Genomic DNA, 10,980 nt, shown 5'->3' with positions numbered 1-10,980 from the left:
CGCCTCATTATATAATATAAGAAAATCATTCCAGCAGCACCTAGGTTATACGTTTGGTCACACCAGTAAACGGTTCCCTTGTGCGCAATGTACATTGAAAATAAATTAGAAGTATGAAATGAGAGACATTTGGGAGAATAACTAAGAGCCTAGTTGTTTGCCAGTTTTTAAGTTTTTCTCATTGTAGTTAGTATCAATTACTCATTAGAACTTAATAAATAAGTTCATCTCATTGCAGTTGATATCAATTACTTATTAGAGATCTCAGTTCATTTGACTTTTGGTTGCAGCTTATTTAATAAATAAGTTCATCTTATTATAGTTGACATCAATTGGTTATTAGAGATCTAGTTCATTGGAATTTTGGTAACATTTTAATCCCTAAAATAACCCAAAACATCTGTTTACGATTGAATGGAATGAAATGAACTCATTCATGAGTGGTAACCAAGCAAGCCCTGAGAAAACATGTAAATAAAAAATAAAAATAAAAATAAAAACGAAAAATAGGAGAGCAAATACCATGCAAATGGTACAATAGACATATTGGCCAAAACTTTAGACTAAGATGGAAAAAAAATAAAATAAAATTTGACAAAAGATGAAAAATAAGCTAAAATATCAGTATTTTGACGAAAACAAAATGGGATTTTTCCACAAATGAAGAGAGATGAGCAATTGGCCCATGCAGGTCTCGATCCTGCGACCTTGGCGTTATTAGCACCACGCTCTAACCAACTGAGCTAATAGGCCAGATTGAGTTTTAAATGTTTGTGAAATTTACAATTCTAGAATTAACAGGCATACTTCTGATGGATCTAAGCCACACATCGCACCATGTACACCACATATGCTCAAATCACTTCGGTTTGAACATCAAGTGTGCCATGTTAATTTGTACAAAAAAAAGTGGAAGTTTAACAGACAACTGCTCACGTTCTACAAATTACTGTAGATTATCTGACCATCAGATCATCCTGATTCTTGACACAATGAGTACAGAATATTGGATCCACCTAATTAGTGGCTTGGATCTCTCATGTGTATGCCACGTTGGCATCTCTGAGAGGCAAGTGTCAAAAAGAGCACTGGCTTGAATGTTTCTTAACGGTCCTCGTGACCAAAGCATCCGATTGCATCCCTGATTTACAAAGCATCTGATTGCATCTCCGATGACTGTGTACTTTTGCACATCATACGGAACAATAGAAAGCAGCTATGTGTTGGCACTACATTCGAAATCTTACTCGTGCCCCCGGGGGATTCATGAGAGCATTGTTTATATCTGGCCTGATGCCAATATATTAAACAATATATAACATGCCACGTGTTGGCTATGCCACATATGGTATAGATGAACTTTAAAATAAGGAGTTAAAATGTGCACATGTGGGAGTATTCAATGATAGAGTGTTGTTAAAGGACGCCGATTATGCTGACGGATTGAGTAGTGAGATTTGCCAGTGACGTTACCAAGTTTTGTGGGCCCCACCATGATGTATATGTTGTATCCATACTGTCCATCATTTTGGAAAGATCATTTTAGGGCATGATCCAAAGAATGAAGCATATCCAAAGCTCCTATGGACCCCACCACAGAAAACAGTAGGGACATTGATTCCCACCGTTGAAACCTTCCTAGGACCATCATAATGGTAATTTCAGATCCAACCTTTTAATAAGTTAACACAGACTTGGACAAAAAGGAACCCTAAGAAGTTTTTAATGGTAAGAGTTCAATCCCCACTATTTTATTTGGTGGGGTCCACTTAAGCTTTGGAACTACCTCATTCTTTGGATCATGTCCTAAAACGATCTCTCCAAAATGATGGATGGAGTGTGGATATAACACATACATCATGATGGGGCTCACCGAACTAGGTGACATCGTTTCAGTAGCCAATCTCGCTACTCAACCTATCAGTAGCTAATCCGCGTCCGTTGTTAAAAGTAACTCTTTGCAAAGCAAGAGTCTTATTAAAGCAAGTCTTCCTGCAAGTATTAAATGCTAAAATCTCATCTAAAAAATATCTATCAAGATTTTAATGTTAGAGTTCTACCAAAAGTCACTCTCTACATATGCCAAAGCCAAGTATGGTTGTACATCAAAGCTTGGTTTGACTCGTCCATGCTTTCCTCGAGCTTGAGCTCAGCTTCGAGCTTACCATTGGAGCTTGGCTTGTTTGCCAAACATTTCCAGTCAAGCTCGAGGTGATCTGTGGATCGAGTCGAGGCGAGCTTACCTCGAGTTGAGTCGAGCTTACCTCGAGTTGAGTCGAGCATGCTCCCAACCTGTACCCAACTCAACCGAGCAACCCGATCCAACCCACACTCAATTCAACCTAGCCACCCAACCTAACTAGCCCAACCCACAACCAACCCAACTCCCAAATCAAATATTCAATTAATAATATATATATATATATATATATATAATATTAGATAAAGCTATATAAGTACCTTGTTGTTGGTGCTAGGAGAGAAAGAGATTGGGTGTTGGCCGAGTGCAGGCCATATGGCTAGAGGTGTACATCGAGTCGAGCTGGCCTTAGCTCGACTCGACTCGAACACTAGTTGACCTTAGCTCGAACTCGGCTCGGCTCGGTCCTCAAGCCTGGCTGGCTAGCTTGGCTCAGTTCGGTCAATAGCTTGGGGTAGCTCGGGCTGCATTCGAGCTGAGTTCGTCATTGAAGCATTTCCACAAACACCTAAACTGTAACTTCACAATCCTACTGTTTGTAAAACAATGGCAATGAGAGCATGTTGAGACATTTCTTCTTGATAAGATGCTTGTAAGGTATGTATAAATTGCTACGTAGATGAAGAAGAAATTCAGTCACCGATATGTAAACAGAGGATATGAATAAAGAAAAAGGGAAAAGAAGCAAGTCTCAAAAAATAAAAATAAAAAGACGAAGAGGATGTCTGAGAATCACATATCGGGACTGAAAAAACAAGTGAGACACGATAGACATGGTCTTTGAATACGTCTGAACCAAATAACTTCCAAGTCAAAAAAGCTTTCCATGGGTTCATTTCTGACGGAGATACGTGAGCCAATCATATCCCTCATTAATTTCAACGGGAGAGGTGGTGTGGAGGGAAAGGGGAATAATAGACGAATCCGGATCCTTTGCTTGCTAAAAGGTTGGGAGAGAGGTGGATTTCTAGACAGAAGAAGTTGGGAGAGAGGGAGAGAAAATGGGATTGCCATTCATCAGGTGGTTGATGAGGAAGTATAACAATGATGAATATAGGGAAAGAGGAGAAGATGGTGTCCTTAAAACCAATCAGCCCCAATCCAAATGCCTCCATATGAACACTATCATCCATCCCTGCTTCCAAGGAAATAACCAGAACACTCTCTCCTTCTTCTTTTTTCTCTGGTTATGTGATCCGAGTTCGATTCGAGCTGGATTCGATCCGAGTCGAGTTGAGCTAGGGCCTGCTCGAACTTGGCTCAAACTCATTTTCGAGCTCAAAAAATCAGCTTGACTTGGCTCGAACTCAGCTTCGAACCGAGTCGAATCGAGCTTTTTTGAGTCAAGTCGAGCGAGCTAACCGAGCTAGCTTGGTTCGTGTACACCCCTACGTATGGCTGAGACGAGTTAGGTAGACGTTGAGTCGAGCTCATGAGAGTGGCCAAGTGGAGAGAGAGAGAGAGAGAGAGAGAGAGAGAGAGAGAGAGAGAGAGAGAGAGAGAGAGGAGCTCGTGATGAATTAGGTTAAGGAAGGGAAATGGTAAGAAAGGGACGGACGGTTAGAGTAGTGTTTAAGTTTTAACTTTTTTTTATTTTTAAATATAATATATATATATATATATATATATATATATATATATATATATATATATATTCGAGTTGAGTTGAGCTGGAACTCGAGCTGCAATTCGAGCCGAGCCGAGTTCGAGTCGAGTTGAGTCAACATCCACTATGATTGAACTCGGATCATTTTTTAACCGAGCTGGGTTATATGAAGCTTGGCTTGCCTCGAATCTTTGTTCAAGCCGAGTCAAGTCGAGCTAGATCGAGTCGAGCCGAGCGAGCTTTTCGAGCTAGCTTGGCTCGTGTACAGCCCTAAAGCCAAAGGACTCCAACAACTTTCCTATGCAGGAATCTAATAACGTGCGGACTTAAACCAATGCATGATCTAAATAAGAAAGTCTCTCTCTTGTACAATGGTCGTATGCAATAGGCTATGCTTACATGAAGAATCAAGTAGATTTGCATAGCCAATTGTTCTAATCCTTCATGATGTCGAAGACTACGCAAGGCCATTATCTCCTAGAAGCTTATTGTTCACAACCCTAAGTGTAGGTCGTGATGTAGTAATAACTCGATGAGACCGAGATCGAATCCACAAGGACTAAACTTGCACGTATTCTGAAAATAATTAAAACTAGAACTAGAAGAAAATCTAAACCTAAATCTGGAATAAATGAGAGTTATTGTGAATGATGTTGATTAAAACTACCAATTGAAAGGTAGGAACTAGGGTTCCAAGGATCCACTTATAGCTATTAAGATGCTATCTTACTTGATTTAAGAACCACAATTAGAATTGGAGTTCTATCCTATCTAATTGGAAGATAAAGCAACTAAAATCTCTGAACTTTTTATTGATCTAGTCCTCAATGAAGGAGTATTGTGATGATTGGATGAAAATTCATACATCCACCATGCCCAGGAGATGATGGTGAATCACGAGTTTTACCAATCACACAATCTCAAAATAGGAAAAGAAGATATTCAAAGCTATCACAATATCTATTGTAATTTGAGTCACAATAAATCATAGAAAACCAAAAATATTCCTTAAATTCAAACTAGAAATCAATGAGGTTCAACATGAATAAGAATTAAAGAAATAAAATCATCCCAACAAGCTTCACCTCTTAGCCTTAGTTAAGAGGTTTAGCTAACCATAGACATGATTGGATCTAAATTTTCTGAAGAAAACATTAAAAACAGATAAAGAAGGAAGAAAAACTCTTGGGGAGCTTGCTCCACCCTTTGGCTCTGCTCGTTGTAACATAATTCATGTTTAAAACTTCTCAAAGAACCCATATTTATAACGTTTATCCGATCGTTTTTGAAAATCGTCTAAAATTTACGCACTCTACGTAACGCCTTTAATGTTTTCGAATAGCCTTCGATGTCATCGAACATAACTTGAATAGGGAAGTCGCGCATTTTTGCACTGTGTAATGTCTTTCGCACTGCATAACTCTTCATGTCATCAAACATACCTTCGATGTCATCAAACTACTTTCGATGTCATCGAAGAGTGTTCGAGTAATCGAGAATGTCTCCAAAGTGTCCTAGTGAGTTTCTCCAAAATCTACAAAAATCTCGATGTCATCGAATTGTCTTAGAGCAATCGAACAGGGCTTCGACGTCATCAAGAAATGTATCCAATTTGTCCAGCAACCAAACTCGATTTTCATATAATTCTTCGATGTCATCGACCCGTGTTCGATGTTATCGAACACTGGCTTCGATGTCATCGACCGGTGGTCAATAACATACACAGTGAATTAGATTTTATGAATTTCTGCACTTTGCCCTTTTTCTTCCTTCTCTACTTGGTTTCTATGAATCTTAAGGTCTTGAAGTCTTCAATCTTGGCCTCTTAAGATCCATCACTTGCCTTGGTGATTCTGGAGTATCAAATCCATGCTTTTAACATTCTTTTCAATCCAAGCTCTCATATTCACCTTGCAATACAAACATGTATAAAATATACCTATTAAGCATTATCATGTTCATAAAACCAAGATATAAACAGGGGGGAATATGCAATATTTAACACTCAACACTTATATAAACATCACTACATGAAGAGCTCAAAGACAGATCAACAAACACCAACACAATCAAACACATCTCTACGATGCCCATCAACCATGGACATTTATCTTTTATTTTAGTTTAGCACTCATCAGTGCTTATAGCATGGGGCTCTAGTTTTAATCCTTAGTTTATCTCTCTGCCCTTCATCCACGGCATCCTAGTGGATCGTTAGGAAGATCACTTAGTTTCTAATTGAATGTTATGGGGCGTTCCTGCAATGTGATAGTTGATTCCATCGAACATCTCGATACAAAGTTTGGTCTACACGAGACAACGAATAGATAGTCAAATCACGATTGTCTCGTCGTGTGCTCGGTTCCCTCTAAGACCAAGAATAGGTTATCACCTCATTGGCGATCTCGTTACAAAGCTAGATTCTATTCGAGCAATAAATAGATTGTCGAAGATCCGCCCTCCATCGGTTGTCTCGCCATGAGGTCCAATTTTTGATCGAGTTACAAATGGAAGGCCATCCCGCACAGCATGATCATCTCGCTAAGAAGCGTAGTTCACCCTGGGTGATGAACGGATCATGATCTCATAAACCAATCTTGAGTGCCAATATTGTAAAAATCATTAATAGAAAAATACTTTTTCCTTTTATCTTCTTTCGCTTTTGTTTTTTTATTTTATTTTTATTAAACTATGGTCGCGATCATGCTAAAAGAAAAGTCTTGAACGTAAGGCAAAAAGAATCCATTCGAAAAGACTAACCCCTACCCTTTAAAAACTGCCTGATTGCTAAAATCATCAGTGGTTGAGAGGGCGGCCGAGTCACTGAATTCACTCTTAATCAGTCCATCTCAGCATGGGGGGCACCGACATTCAATCAAACTTGAGTCGAATACAACTCTGGCATGCACGCACTATCCTAACCGCACGCGTTAACTAGATACAGGCCCTAACACGTCTGACCTTATGTTTGATTGAATTGCACAAACAAACTCCATGTGTATGACGCATATGAGGAAGATCCAAACCTCTTATTATTATTTTTTTGCCCTAACATGGATGCACATAAGGAGAGGATTGTGGCCCATTCAATGTCAACCAACATTTAGATGTTTTTTAGCCATCATTTTATAATATTAAAAGAACCTCCAATCCGTAGGTGCAATCATCTCCACATGCCTTGCTAACGAATGAAAGATCAAGATGTCATAGTGTATGTAATTGGCTTAAAATTTTTCGTTGGTATGTGTGTATGGTGTCACGCGTGTTAAAGCCTTTTACATCTCAATTTGAATCGAAAGCTTATGACCCCAAGCTCTAAGATAGACAGAGAGACCATGAGTGGTCGTCTTTATTCAAGAATTGAGGTAGTTTGGTTGTTTATTCAACTGCCACGTGTAAATGAAATCAAGCGATTTGCGAAGGGGAGAGTCTGTCCTTCTATTAAGTTGTTTTTGCCTTTTAACCAAAATGACTTTTTCTCACCCTCATAGTAGGGATAACCCGATTCATGCAATGTGAGAGTAGAAGGAACTTAATTGTATTAAAGTAAAATGAAAATAAAAGCCTACAATAATATACCTCGTCAATCTAGCATTTATGGCATAGATGAGGGGACCCGTCTTCTTTGGTCTAGCGACTTGGTCTTAGATGAAGGGAATTATATCTATCAAGAATTTAATGTTATCAATGAGACTCATCCAAAACTTGTAAGAGTTTAATTAAAGTCCATTGAGTTTGAAACTGAAACTCAAATAGATCATTGTGTAGGGACTTTCTCTGTCAAGAGTGTACATAGATTAGTTCTTTTATAGGACTAATCGAAGGTTATTGGTGAGCTTATAAAAAAAACCTTGAAGTCTTCAAGGGAGCCTCCGATGGGTGTGTATGTAGGTCCTTGTGTAGGACCATATTGGTTCTTAATTAACCTATAAAAAACCTTTTGAGTCTCCGAGGGAGCCACCAACATAATTGTGTACATGCATGTTATTGGTTAGCTTTTAGAAAACCTTTGTAAGTCTCTATTGTAGCCACCAATACGGGTGCGTACATGTAGGTCCTTATGTAGGACCACTACCAACACGGGTGCATACGTGTAGGTCCTTGTGTAAGATTGCAAAGGTTTGTGGTGAACCTATTAAAAACCATTGTAAATGTTACCGGTGAACTTATAAAAAAACTAACTAAAATAGTGAAATTCAGAAAAATCGAGTTTAAGTTCATCATCCGAGAGTAGAATAAGGATTAAGCCGAACCATTATACATCATTGTTTTAGTGATTGTTAATGTGTATGCAATTCTATTATGCTTGTGATTTGAATTATCTATTTCTTATAAATGCATGAATAGATTGTATGTTAGGCATTTAATTTAGTGCACCCACATTTGATATTTCACATCTCGCATCATAGACTACTTTGCACAATTACTTGAATGTTGTGTAGTCTATGATCTTGGACTTATTAAGACTTGTGGCTTAAAATTAATTAAATTGACAAATATTTTTAAGTGGTTCTATTCACCCTCCCCCCCTTCTAGGACTTGGCTATAATTCTAAGTTCTGCAAGCTTTCATAAACTATGGTATTGTGTTAGATAACTACACAATTTCAGTGTTTTGATGGGTTTTAAACTCCTCCCTCTTACGACTATTTAAACATGGCTAGGTCCCTAAACCTACACGCGTCTGGAGATGTTTTCCCATCCTACCGCTTCTCAAAAGATTCAAGGTGCGGAAGATCCTGACAACCAAATATCAGAGGTGACAGTACAACTAGGGATGAATTTTAATTCAAATAATTGGATCTCCATCATTGATGCATTGTTTGATCCTTTTCAATTCCACATTATAGTTTTACATCCTATGTTGTCGCTTCTTGTTCATCAATTTAAAGGTGACATAACAACTAGTTATGAATTTTAATTCAAATCATTGGATCTCCATCACTGATGCACTGTTCGATCCTTTTCAATTCCACATTATAGTTTTACATCCTATGTTGTCGCTTCTCATTCGTCAATTCGGCATGAAGATATCATCTTACTTCAGTTGAGAAAATATAAACAAAATAAAAAATAAAAATACATATGTATTTCCAATAGTGAACTGTACATATTTCCTCCTTCATACACTGTTTTTCTTTCTCCACAACATTAAGGGAAGTTTTTTAAGTGTGAATTTTGTATGGACTCCACCATAATGTATGTTTTCGATCCACACCATTCATTCATTTTTTTTTTCTAAATGTAAGACCTGACTCGAGTTCATGTGTGTGCATCTGTGTGTGTAGGTATACATTTCATTTCTCTTGGTCCCGCGGTCCTATCGATCGAATCTCGGTGACCCGTGACCCTTGGATAGTGTTTGCGGTCATCCTTAAGTCCGGTCATGTAGACCTGACTCGGATCGAGCCGAAACTTATGCCATCTTGTTCGCATCATTGTTGCGGTTCTTACACCGTGTCTTGTATGACTATCCTATGTATAAATCATAAACTATGTGCATCTCATGTTATAGCCCTTGATCATGGTCATGTGCCTACCTAGGGATGGTGTGCACAGGTTTCTAGGTTGGTCCCATCTCTTGGCTCCAAGTTCCAACACACACTGCACACACACACACACAAACAACTTAAAACCCTATTCCTACACCACTTATCTCTAAAACACCACCCAAAGACCTAGAAAACCTACTAACCCTAAAACATTATTTCTAACTCCCTACTTCAATCATGACCTTTCTCTACCCAAGGTAAGAAAAAAAGATTGCTCTCTTATCTCCCTTTCATTTCCTCCCTTTCTCATTCCCATTAGTAAGAGAGGGTGGGACGTCCCCACCTATCCATCCCATTCCAGCCCCTTTCACCTCAAATTCCTCTTAATCCAACTATCCACACCCCATCTCACCCATTAATACATCATCCTTGGAGCACTAGAAGTTAGGAGAAACAAGTTTGGAAGAGATCTAAGATGGGTGTACTTCTAGGATATAGGATTTTCAATTCCATGTTCTAGATCTATTATTTCTTTCATATGAGAAGTGTAGTATCTACTAATCCATGGTGGAGATCCTACATCACCCCTTAGATGTGGCCAAATGGCCTAATTCATGCATGCATATCCCATGCATGGGGTTTTCCCCTTATGAGCCCCATCATGGAGCACTCCTTGTATTTTATTGCATGATAGGTCATCTAGACCTTAGAATCATTGTTGGGATGACATCCTAACCATTGATCTTGATTCTAGGACATGCATGTGGTTGATCTATGTTGTAACATGTGAATCAATGAAATGTGTGGTGTGATTGATGAAGGGGAGGGCCTCAATGTGGCGGAGCCCCACCTCTTGTGGCCGATTCTTTATTTTTCTTTGATGTTAGCATTCTGATCATGTGCGTGTGGCCCACCTTGTAGACCAACAAAAAAATTCAGACCATCCATGGAGGTTGGACGCCCATGGTAGTCCATCCTTAAGACATGAGGCCCCAAAATCCACCTAAATGGGGCACATGCAAGGGGATTCTTGATGTTGGGGAAGGTCTGAACATTTTTGGGGCCCACTGGGGTGGTCCACAACATGATTTTTTTGGGGTTAAATCCCATTGTAAATAATGTCTATATTTAATTCCTTTCAATTACATGTTGCTGTCCAGAACTGTCTGAACAGATTTTTGGGCCAACTTGAGGCCAGAATTTGGGGCTTTCGATAGAGATTTTTGTACCAAGTTACATATGATTTTCGAAGTTGTATGTCCCACCTTTGAGCATGCCGAATTTCAGCCTCAACGGACCTCATTTGGATCCCCAAAAGAGTGGGCCAATATGGGTACCTTGCTGGATTTTCTGCAGTAATTTCAGCAACATTGTAGTCTGGAAACTTGAAAATATAAAATAATTTTTGAATAGGTAGGCCACTTTAGTGGACCCTACCTTGTACTATACATATGTGGGGATGTTGAAATCAAAATTTCCCAATTTTTGAGTGCACAATCAGGGTCTGTACAGAATTCTACACTTAATAGATTCTCTAGACAACTTGTATTCCTTAATTTAATTAAAATATTTCTAATTATCCAAAAATTCTAAAATTTTTCAGAGGTGTGGGCCACCCATGATAGGACCTATCTGCAGAGTTTCAAGGTTAAAGGACCCCTGTTCCGATCGTAGTGCGGTCTG

At 38.8% G+C, this 10,980-nt stretch overlaps 1 non-coding gene across 1 annotated transcript; it reads right to left on the bottom strand.

Moving 5' to 3' along the window:
- Nucleotides 1-679: 679 nt before the first annotated feature.
- TRNAI-AAU (transfer RNA isoleucine (anticodon AAU)) lies at nucleotides 680-753 on the bottom strand. Its single transcript has one exon. It is a non-coding gene; the product is annotated as a tRNA-Ile (tRNA).
- Between the last annotated feature and the right edge of the window lie 10,227 nt (nucleotides 754-10,980).

The sequence above is a fragment of the Magnolia sinica genome, chromosome 8 (assembly GCF_029962835.1).
Source record: "Magnolia sinica isolate HGM2019 chromosome 8, MsV1, whole genome shotgun sequence".
Lineage (NCBI taxonomy): Eukaryota > Viridiplantae > Streptophyta > Magnoliopsida > Magnoliales > Magnoliaceae > Magnolia > Magnolia sinica.
The sequence above is the reverse complement of the archived record's forward strand: the minus strand, read 5'-3'. Positions and strand labels throughout refer to the sequence as shown.